The 12,256-nt window shown below is 31.2% G+C and overlaps 1 pseudogene across 1 annotated transcript in view; it reads left to right on the plus strand.

The window, feature by feature from the left end:
• The first annotated feature begins 2,418 nt into the window (after positions 1–2,418).
• The window catches only part of LOC143232188 (cell adhesion molecule CEACAM5-like), a 131,996-nt pseudogene continuing 122,158 nt past the window's right edge, over positions 2,419–12,256 (plus strand). The window contains exon 1 of the transcript XR_013017426.1: positions 2,419–2,770. The product of XR_013017426.1 is annotated as a cell adhesion molecule CEACAM5-like (transcript). The remainder of the gene's footprint in view (positions 2,771–12,256) is intronic.

Consider the following 12,256-nt stretch of genomic DNA (forward strand, 5'->3'; position numbering starts at 1 on the left):
TAGGAGTGACTACGTAGCTTGAAAAAATGAATATCAGACATGATCGGCTAATGATCACATACTAGATTAAGCTGTCTCCACTTTACATGGATAATAAAATCACTACATTATTGGCTTCACAATTTTGTCTATCGATAGCTTGGTGTTTGAATAGAATCTCAGATTCCATTACCATTCCTCGTAATCCTATAGCCGTGGGTTCGAATCCCCGTCACACCAAACATGCTCGCCCTTTCAGCCCTTAGGGTCGCTATAATTTGACGCTCAATCCAACTGTTTGTTAGTAAACGAGTAGGCCAAGAGTGGGCGGTTGGTGGTGACGACTAGCTGCCTTTCTTCTAGTCTTACACTGTAAAAACAGGGACGGATAACGTAGATAGCCCTCGTATAACTTTGTGGAAAATTCAAAACAAACCAAATCATTATTCATTCCTTTAGTTAACTTTAAAACACTACTTTTATGGCAATATTACAATAAAGTATCATCTTGCAATTGGAAATTATGGTTCTATTTACCAGTAAGGAATCCAGGTAGGCGCTAGGCCTGATGAAGAAATACGATAATGAACCAAAGTAAGAAATTTTGGTTTTGGATATTCACTGATTTTCAACTTTGGAACACTCTAGATAGCTGAAAAGCGTAGCATATACTAGAGACAGAGCAACTATAAAAGGTACCTTCTAATGACTTGTATATGTATATCTTTTTTTAATCCTTCATTCGATACACAGAATAATAATGAAATAAGTACTCAAAGATCGTAAACGCTGAATTGCTTTATCAAACTGCAATAATATTATGGTTACTCAAAGAACGAGGAAGACGTTAGGCCTATTGAAAAAAGATTATGATGAACTAAGATAAGACATTTCGGCTCAGTCTATTCTCCCGATTTCGATTTGTGGATGCTCTGGTTAGCTGAAAAACGGCATAGATAGAGAGACCATTCATATCTAGCTTCTGATTACCTGTAAAGAAGAAAATATAGATGATTTTTGTGCTGATTTGATACGGGCGGGCCGTCCGTGCCATTGCTATAAAGATAGTGCTACCGCATTCTTTGATATATGTATTATTTTATTTTTCTCTCTTTCTAGGTTTTGAAAAACGAAGTGTTACAAAAGTTTCAAAATCTATGTTAACTGAGACTATTTTAATTTGTCATATTATTTCTGTTATCATATAAATATTGAATTGAACATGCAGGCATTAAAAAAGTTTTGTTTATCAAAAATAATTTGGTGTTTTATCTATTTATCTGTTCTTGTATGTGTATATGTCTTGTATTCGTACGCCCCCCAGTGGCACAGTGGTATGTCTGCGGACTTACACACTAAAAACCTGGTTTCGATACCCATGGTGGGCAGAGCACAGATAGCCCATTGTGTAGCTTTGTGCTTAATTCTAAACAAAAAAATGTATTTGTATTTTGATATATACATTTATATTTGAGAGCTATATTCTATTTTTACTATTATGTTGTTGTTATTTTGAATTAAGCACAAAGCTACACAATGGGCTGTCTGTGCTTTGCCCACCACGGGTATCAAAACCCAGTTTTTAGCGTTGTAAGTCCGCAGACATACTGCTGAGCTACTGGGGACTTTTACGTATGGTTTATTTTGAATTTCGCGCAAAGGTACACGACGGCTGTCTGCGCTAGTCGTGCCTAATTTAGTGCTGTAAGACTAAAAGGAAGACAGCTAGACATCAACACCTATTGCCAACATTTGGTCTACACTTTTACTAACGAATAGTGGGATTGAATATCACTTATAACGCCCCCACCGTTGAAAGGGCGAACATGTTTGGTGTGACAAGGATTCGAACCCACGACCCTCGGATTACGAGTCACATGTCTTAACCACGCGGCCATGCCGGCCCGTTACACGTATGCAAGGCTATGTTACAAAATAGCTTGTTTCAAACTTTACGTTTCGAAAGATCTTATGTTGCTAGAGAATTTTCAAGAAACTAACTTACCAAAAAGAACAATAAGAAACCATCTAATTTTTAATATTAAAGAGTAAACATATAAAAATATAGTGTAAGTTTAATTAAACTAGTTTTTGATCAGTCTGTGTCCTTTTTTTTCTAAACAAAATCCAGTTCAAACCAAATTTTTTAAAGCAATAGAATTTATATTCAGTGCTCTTTCTGTTTTTCCAGGTGAGGTAAATCACTAGTGCATGAGAATTATTTGTTTTTTAAATATAAAAGAAAAAGATCCACTTAAGAAGAACTAATAACGGATGTTTTAAACCACCAGCGTTAATTTGTTAATCCCTTCAGAAAAGTTTGTTTACAGAGCACAGAAAGGTAGCACACAGTACGTTTGGCGGTGAAGAGGGCGCTGAGTGGCAGTAATCAATGGTTAAACTTACAGCAGCCACCGTCAAACCCGCAGATCACATCTCTACATGGGTCGGTAGAGTGGCTTTCACGTCCTGACAGCGTTCGCCTTTATCAAAAAATTCTTTACAAAGCAACTTGATAGGTTCTTTTCGTGAAAATGTATGTGCTTGTAATTTTTAAAGAAAGTTAAGAAGGTAAAAGCAACTCTTTCTATTCTGATTATTTAATTCGCTACAAAAAAACAAAGAAGAGTAACTGTGGTTACCGTATTTTAACGTGTTAAATCACGTACTAAATCTTCATCCAAAATGGGCAGATGTTCCAAAAATCTTCACGTGATATACCTATTGACATATTCTCTTCTTCTCATTTCATTGTTTACGATTCCTTGTTGCGCTGAAATAAATGGAAAAGGTATGGGAAATTTACTATAGCAAATCAGTGTTGAATTTATAGGTGTACATTACTAGCCATTTTTTAAACAAAATGATTGTTAAGTGTCAATGTACATTGATAAATTGAAGATATTGTTTACGATTCCTTGTTGCGCTGAAATAAATGGAAAAGGTATGGGAAATTTACTATAGCAAATCAGTGTTGAATTTATAGGTGTACATTACTAGCCATTTTTTAAACAAAATGATTGTTAACTGTCAATGTACATTGATAAATTGAAGATATTAAAGAAAAGTATAATGTTTCTTTACATAAGGTGAAGAGACGTTGTTTATTTAAATAAATTAAGATAACTTTAATTATTATAAATGTACTTTACATTACATAAACTATTAGAAACGAAGATCAATCTAATGTGAACGTGTATTGTGTAATTATACTTTTAGATGATTTATAATGAATCTTGCGGTTAGATATAAATACCTAAAATCAAGTAAAATATATATTTTAATAATACTAAACACTATGAGAGATGCGTGTGTCAAAAACAAGCACGGAAATTAGAATATAATTATTTTTTTTTACTCTAGCAAGATAAGTCTAGACGCCATAAATGTGAAGTTTAAGCAATTAATTATAAATAATTAATCTCTAATGAAAGTAACTGCGGTTTCAGTTGAAATTATAGTATAATATTATAAGTGTTAAACAAATTAGATATTTCTAACAATTTAACCTGGTACTTACTGAATTAAACAGTTCAGAATAGGTTCATAAAATTTTTACCTTACACTAAATGAGTCTTAATTTGTTTAAGGTAATAAGGTTGCTGGTTCATTTATGTACAATTTCATTGTTCTTAGTGTTGTCTAAATGCCATACTTTAAAGCGTTAGTAATTCTATAATTATAGTTGAAGAATCGCCATTTTTGTCCTAGACACTTATCACAGTGCTTTTGTCATGATTTTGGTGAGGAAATCTAACATACAAAATTATGAAAAGCTTTGATTACTTAAAACACTTAAAAGTCAGAATGTTTGTTTATACAATGTTTATTTGTAGGACACTGAAAATATATTTGAATCTGTAACTAGTAAAAGCAGATAAAACTTTATCTGTCTAAACTTGAATTTAAATACATCAAACTTTGTGCGAAAGTTGTATCATTTGTGTAAAGTATGGAATGAGCCTGTAGTTTGTGTTAAAGAAAAACAAAATATAATTTATTGATCGTTTCCAAAAAGTTTCATATAAAAGTGGTATTGATTATAAGAATGCAAGGCTTTTAGAATTGAAAAACCAATTATATATTGCATCTATTCATATTCTCAGTATTAAATAAGGTATAGAGATCTGAAGTGATATTTTTATACACTTTTGGTTGAACTCCATAATGGATAAACCAAGAGGAATATGAAATAAATATCTGAAGCCTAAATGATATTCATAACAAATATTGGGTCTACATATATATAAATATGCTTTGTTTATGAATTAATTAAATCTATTTGCAAATACATATCTTGTAAACTTAATATCACTGGTAGCAACTGGAGTTGAATATGTTGGTTTTTGGAGGCTGGAGTGATTGCACATACGACAAATTGATACACTTTAAATACTGAATAATTTTAACAATAATATAACAAATCCAAATGTTTTCTATTTATCAGATTTCGTTAAGTTTATAGTAATATAGTAAATAAGATATTTTTCATTACATTGAAAGTAAAAAAAAAATTGCATAAACATTTACAATTGTGGTGATGTTAATAAATATAGTTATACATTCTACGAATGTATAATTTTCAAAACACTTTCTTGCTAACGCAAAATTACAGAATGTTGCTATTTCTTTCACTTCTAAATAAAAAAGACTAAAGTAATTTTGTTTCTCCAAATACAGATAAAAATGTCTGAATAGTTTCGAAAATAAAATGATAGAGTATATACATTCATTTATTGTATTTTTATCGTATTTAACACAAGTAATTAAAGCTAACATTCTGGTAAAGGGCTAGCTTCAAAGGGTATGCAAGAAGCATACAATTTTTCTTCACTTTATTTTATATTGTCTCATGTCATCCAAGTACGTGTAACCTTCAACACATATTAATTTTATTCACGAAAAGTTGCATGAAAGGAAATTTATCTTGTAATAATCGACAATAACTGAACAATAGCAAATCAAGGCCCGACAAAATTCAAATTGGTGACAAATTTGTTCAAGCAATAGTGTGACCAACTACGCTATAATTTATAAGGATACAAATGACGTATGATCTATTTTACTCTAATTTAAAGGCCACAATCTGTTTACTGTCATTTTCCTAGAAGCATAAGTAAATACGTTAACTGTACTAATGTTTCAAGTATTGCACGTTGTTATGTTAGAATTTTCGAAAGCTCTGGTTTGCAAGCAGATTATTTGACTAACTACCATCTATATACCACTGTGTGTGTAAGAGCCTAAATGAACCGTACTTTCTGTACATGATATGAAGTTTTTTTATTTAATGAGCACATGATATGGGTTTCCTTTCTAGTATACCGTAATATATTACATTTTATTTACGTAATACATGAATGGATAGCTATGGATTTTTTTTATAATATCGTCACTTCTATATAAGAGTATGATTATGTCGTACACTATAGTGTGAGCAAATGTTTTATTTTCTAATATTTGGGCGAACCAAAACTTCCACTACAAGCGTAGCAGAAATTAAAACCTGTTAGTAAAGAATACTTTTCAATTTAATTCTTAATCTGTGGTAACTTGAAATGCCAGTCTTGTATTTAAGTACCATAGTGTCATACATTTTCAAAGAATGGAGATTTAATCTTATTTAAGTTGCTGTTTCTTTGGCAAAGAAAAAATAACATTATTAAACAACATACAAACGTTAAAGCAGTTTTATCCTGCATATTAAAGTATAATTTTAATGTCTCTAATATGGCTTAACACGTTTTTATTAGTCCACAGTAAGTTACTGTAAAAGTGATATACTTAAATCAGCATTCTGTAAATAACAAGCCATCCTTTGGTACTAGGCACTGTTGCGTATCTGAAGGTATTGTGTTTGTCTGAGTAGCTTCTGTATTTGTAGTTTTTTACAGTTTCTTAGATTACAACTAAATAAAACAGCGGATATTTTCATTTTTAACAGACTTGAAACTGATGCTTTTATAACTTCTTTGATAATTTACAACTCTAGTTAATAATAGGTCTTATGTGGTATATTTTGATATCGATTAGTAGATTAAGTATCTGTTATCCAACATTTTTGTTTAAAGTTCGTAACAAAACTTTTTCCTGATGTTTTTAATAGCAGCTTACAAAAAACGAAACCTTTTACTTTGTAGCGATGTGATAACCTTCTTTAAAAAAGTCGCTTTGAAGAATTAGTATTGATTTTTATTTACTCTAATATCGCGCTTATTTTTTTTTCTGTATAATATTTTACCTTCACATATTCAATGCGGTAGAAAATTAAAGGAAGTAAGTATTGTATTATCGATAATTCTTCAGATTCAACGCTCCTCGCTCCCGGAGCAATGCTTAATAAAATACACGGCTCTTCGTGAAATTAGAGGGATGGTTCTGGCAAGATGTGAGAATCCCAGTCGTGAACGCTGTCCAATTTGCAAAGAAGTATACACGCAGACAATGCTCACTTTCTCTAATAATCGTGTCCAAGCCGTGGTGCTCGTTCGATAAACCTACTTCATTCACTGTGACCATACCATGTAAGGAACGATAAATCAGTGTCAGTAAATCTGTTATGATGCTATTGGTTACAGCAATGTGTGACGGATTAATTTGTGTCGTCATATCGGACCCGGATGATAAGTCTTTCGTAAAGTCGATATTGACCTTGGTCAGATAACTTGAAAAGTAACAGCTAAATACCGATTCGTTGCAAGAAGCAGGCATAGGTAATAAGATGTTAGTTTGACAGAGCTACGACATCGTGTAAATCTTTTTATCCCAGTTTATAGTACTGATGACTTTTATCACTTTCTAAGTGTGTTTCATTACTCTTTTGTGTTTTCATAGCTAATGTTATGCTTTTATAATAAAAAAAATGTATTTAAAACACTACACATTATTTTTTAAATTAGTTGCGATAAAATATATTGTTACTAAACATTCAAATATTTATCGCATATTCATTCAAATTATGCTTTTACTAAACTACCTTGATGACTTTTCTTGGTCATATATATTTTCGATTTTAGTAAACCTGTGATTGTGAATGGGTATTTATAAATACAGTCAAAATATGGAAATTTTTCTATATATGAAATGTTCTATATCTCTTATTCATATAGAATTGACTGAATTGTTCTATATCTCTTATTCATATAGAATTGACTGAATTGTTCTCTACCTCTTATTTAATATAGAATTAACAACCTGCTTTAAATAAAATTATAACAAATTATGTTCTTTTTATAAGAAAAGATTGTAATTGTTTTGTTTTTTTCCGTTTTATTCATCGCCAGGTGTATACCTAACTATCTACTTATCTATCAAAGCTCTTAAACATTTCAGAAATTAATAAACAGCAATTTATGAAATTCAAAAACTATTTAATTAGTTAATTTTTATTAACCAAGCCTGGGGCCAGACTTATAGCTTACGTATCTTCCAGGCTTTTATAACATGTACACATATAACAATATTTTGTAAATACTTTAACTTGGTTGTTGATTAGCGGTTAAATAAAATTTGGGTTTGAGGGTCATCATGTTGAATACAAACCATTATATATATATATATATGGAGTGTGTGTGTTTTCTTACAGCAAAACCACATGGGCTCTCTGCTGTGTCCACCGAAGGAAATCGAACCCCTAATTTTAGCTTTGTAAATCCTTAGGCTTACTACTTTTCCAGTGGGGCACTTATATATGGAATCAAGTGTATCTCACTAAGATTTTGATCTCTTAAATATATTCTAAAACATTCGAAACATTTAATTACAGGCTTTGAAAATATATGAAGAAACATTACTTCAATATAATATATATAAATACATTTTGAATATCAGAAATTCCTAACGTTATTTTTAAAACCAAGCGACATTTTCAGTTTGAACGAGGTAACGTAATTCCACATAATTTCGTTAATATATAATTTATAGTGTCACATAATTTAACTATAATTATATGTTGGAATATAGGATTAGCACATTATAATGTGAGCTATGCAGTAGTGTTTGAATTTTATAGACTTGTTAAATACGACTAAAGTGCAAAATTAATCATAAAATTGATATACTTATTATGTGTTGGTTATGAGGTCCAATATTCTGCAATATTTATAGAATAACACGACACATCTATAATATTGACTACATGTTCACTTAAAACTATGAAAAATGTAACTATTTTGGTGACTATTAAAATGCCCTTACTCCAAAGGTTTGCAATAGGACTTAAGTAATTAAAAGTAAACTATTGAAATGATAAATCATTTGAGGTGTAATTATTTATCACCACCAGTGATCAATAAATTTGTACAACGAATTTCTCAATATACGTTATTTTCACTGTAATAGTAATGGTATCTAAACTTTAGAAAAACAGCCTTAGTTTTTATTAAGATATTTAATAATTAGGGAAGAGTAAGATTTAGAGTGGAAACACACAATTATTTAAAATTTTAAAAGACAGTACCTATTTAACTCTGAATATCCACACTTACAAAAAATTATTATCTCTGTGTATTGTGTTATAGAAGAGACTTTAAATGGTGACATTTTATAGTATAATACTTATATAGTATGTATGTGTAAACATTAGAATGCATTTTTTTCCAGAATAAGTTTAATAAAGCTTTGGCCTCAGACATTTGGTCAACATAGAACTGTATTCTTCATTTATGTTTTTTTACAGTTATAATAATAATGAACAATTACGTCATAAGCACCTAAGGTGTATTTCTTTTACTACTTATTTCTCCCTGTTAGTTTTCTGTCTTTTTCTTTTCTTTTTTAGCTGTTGTTTACTGGTATAAAGCAAGACTACAATTTATAGACAAAAAAACATATTATTCCATGTAATGTACAGAGAAGTGTACCTAAAAATATATAATTATATATACGTGTGATATAATTGTTTACTTGTTTTTTGATTTAAAGCAAAACCTCATTGAATTATCTGTTGTATCTACCGCGAGGAATTGAGCCTCTGATTTTAACACTATAGGTCTTAAATCTTATTTCTGCCCCACCGGGGAAACACAAAGCAGTTAATAACATCAAAAGGGAAAATAGTCTCTACAAGTATGTTATTATATTTTCATTTTAGTGTAAAAGAACATAGTGTTGTTATTTCATAACCAAGACGTATTGAAATCCTAACCAAAGTCTTTGTAAAATTTGACATTAATCGTTTCAATTAACATTAAAATTATAAATACCAAAGGCCTTTAAAACACTCAAACAAATAGGCCTAATAACAATCACACTTAACTGCGGATATTTTTTCTTTATTCTTCGTAATTTGTGCATTACTGATTTCATATTAAAAGTATGTGTAGATAGCATTTCAAATCTATTTTTGGAGTATTTAATTTGAAAATCATAATGAAGTTCATAAAATGTAAATATACATATATATGCAGTCTAATGCGATTTTGCATTATTATTATTAGGTATAATGACTGTAAATTTCAATATGTATTACCATGTATAAAACTTTTCTTGGTTATGCTGTTTATGACTTTATGAAAAGTGTCATTATTAGGTTTCTGATGTACAGATAATGAAAATACTGAAACACATTCTCAAGATCACTACACAGCGTAAGAGTGTATTGATATACCTGGAGTATTAACGGATTTTTTATAAAAAAAGTAGTACAATCTCTTAAAAATGTTTCTCTTTCTACATGTTATCCAGAAAGGACGTTAGTCTTGCACAAAGACTGTTTCATTGTGTTCTACGTTGCGTCTCTTCATTTCCTTTTTTTTTTCTAATTCAGTCACGGTTTTATAATTCAAATATTTGACCTGTACAAAATTTTCTGAAGGAATTTTTGTTGTTCTGTGGGACATGTCCAAATACTCTAAGGTAATACCACAAAGTAGTAAGAGAGAATAAAAATGGTGCGTGAGGGAAAGTGGCTCTGGAGAGAGAAGGCGGGTATAGAATAAGTCCTCTTTTTTAGACATCTGAGTTTTTTGATGACTTCTTTTTCGCTTTAACTATAGACAAGGATAGAAAACTACTAGAATCTGGTGTATCCAAAATGGCTGATCGGCATCTACCCTAATGTTTAAAAATAGTGCACAAGATCCATGGGCAGCTGAGGATAATTGTAGTCTAACAAGTTCAACATTAATGTTGGCAGTCTCTAAAGGACTCCCAATAAGTCGAGATATATTGGAGGTTATGCTATTACTTATATAGTGGTACAAATGATTCTCCATGGGCAGTGCTGATCCTTATTATGAAGAGAGATATACTGCCAGGTCCAGGAATTGATCACATCTTATGAATGAGCTACATATGTTAAATGTTCTGCTTCTTAAGGGTAAGAACCTAACAATTGTCTAAGTTTACAGATCTCTCGATATTCTGACATCATCATATCTCTAAAATGTATGATACACGAGTCCATGAATTGGATGTTTGTGACAAAAGCACAGGATGCTGTAACAGAGGCTACTGTTCAGAAGGGGTGGTGCATTGCCTCACTATTAGTTTGGATGGTTTAACACTCAATTATGTTGAGCACTTGTGTAAGATAAAAACACGCAAGTGAAACACAGTTATATGTGATAGCTGAGTTACGCCAATATTTCAACTTTGCAGCCAACTGACCTGTTTATTGGGTTAAATAAGACGCTTAAAATAAGGGTTCCATCAGGTATTTGGCTGCTTACATGGACAATATGTGTCAAGTGAATGAGAAGAGCTACTCTGCAAATTATGATTATATTTTCACATGCCAGCTCATGAAGGAACTACTTGATGAAGAAATGAGGAAATACTCGTGTGCTTGAGAAATTATGAAGGAAGTTTCTATGGTGACAAATTTCATTGTCGTGACTTTGGATATATCAAAATCGAGGTGAAAATCGAAATCTTCGGTGGTTGTGTCTTGAACAGACTACTCTTCTGTAGATTGTTGTGTACTGAGTTTAAGCTTTGCCAAATGAAAAACAGCAATCAACACATATCCTATTTATCCTGGACGGTCCCCCAAGTTATTAAATTACTCATAGTAATGTGTCGATATGTATCCAATTTATGATACTTCTTAAGGAGATTGATACACAGTTTGTTTCTTAACACAAACGTATTTTGATGTACAAACAGTAATAAAATTTAGAATAATAATGTATGTACAAAATTTTCACAAACTTACACAGAATATCGAGTATTTTTTTAGGTCTGGAACTTTTTTATTATCTTATCGAGTGTTTACGATGAGCGATTTAATTTCCAGCCAATGTAGATACAATTCACTTAACTGGAAGCCAGGTTTTCATCTGATTAAATTATGTAATTTTTCCTAAAAATATTGATACACGTTGTGGCTCAACTGAAGTTAAATGGTTTGTAATGTTCTAAGTTTATAGACGTCTCTAGTCAAATATCTGAAATTCTATATTAATGATCATTAATCACAATTATTGCTTCCGAAGTTTATAGTATATCAATTACAACAAACCAATAATACATACTGTCTCTTGGCAAGTTGCGTTGATCACATTTATGAGCATGAGGAAAGCTCCTAGAAATTTAAGTTTACACAAAATTACTGATGGTACACAAATGTCTACATTTTCACATATATTGTTGATTCTTACACTGTAGAATCATCTACAACTTTGCTGAATAAGCGGGAATTTCGCAATAGGGGTTTAACACTGTGCTTTACATACACTTCTAAATATAAATTTAGATTAAACAAACATCGATCCTAAAATAGATATATGATAGTAAATTTGTCAAGTAATTTGGATATTTCTGGTTTTTTCATGATATTTGTGCCACCGGAGCTGCTTATGATATCTCTGTCAATATATTGTTATGTAAGGAGGACTAAATCATTTTATTTGGGTATGGCCTGCTATATCACCGTCACCACAAGATATACTGCTCATACGTTGCTGTGCAGCAAGATAGGGGAAGCTGTCAATTTCAATCAAGTGATCAATAGCAAACTGAAAGTGCTACAGCCTCTGCTCAGGCCAACTAGTGGAGTCCAGAATGGGAAGTATAGCAGACATAACCATAAGTCTTGTCACACACTGATACCAGTGATAGTAGAATTGGGGTAGCTTTGTAGTTACAGGGTGTGCAATATAGTACACTAATGTATGCTAATAGCTCATAAATAAAGATTCTGTGTAACAAATAAAGAACTTTTAGTAGTTATCTTTGTCAAACAGTACCTACATCACATCTTTGATAGAAGTTTCATTATTTTTTTTGTATGTGGTCTGTTGAAGCATATTATGAAGTTTTAAAATCTGGAAAGAAT

This window comes from Tachypleus tridentatus, chromosome 11 (assembly GCF_004210375.1).
Source record: "Tachypleus tridentatus isolate NWPU-2018 chromosome 11, ASM421037v1, whole genome shotgun sequence".
NCBI classification, from domain to species: domain Eukaryota; kingdom Metazoa; phylum Arthropoda; class Merostomata; order Xiphosura; family Limulidae; genus Tachypleus; species Tachypleus tridentatus.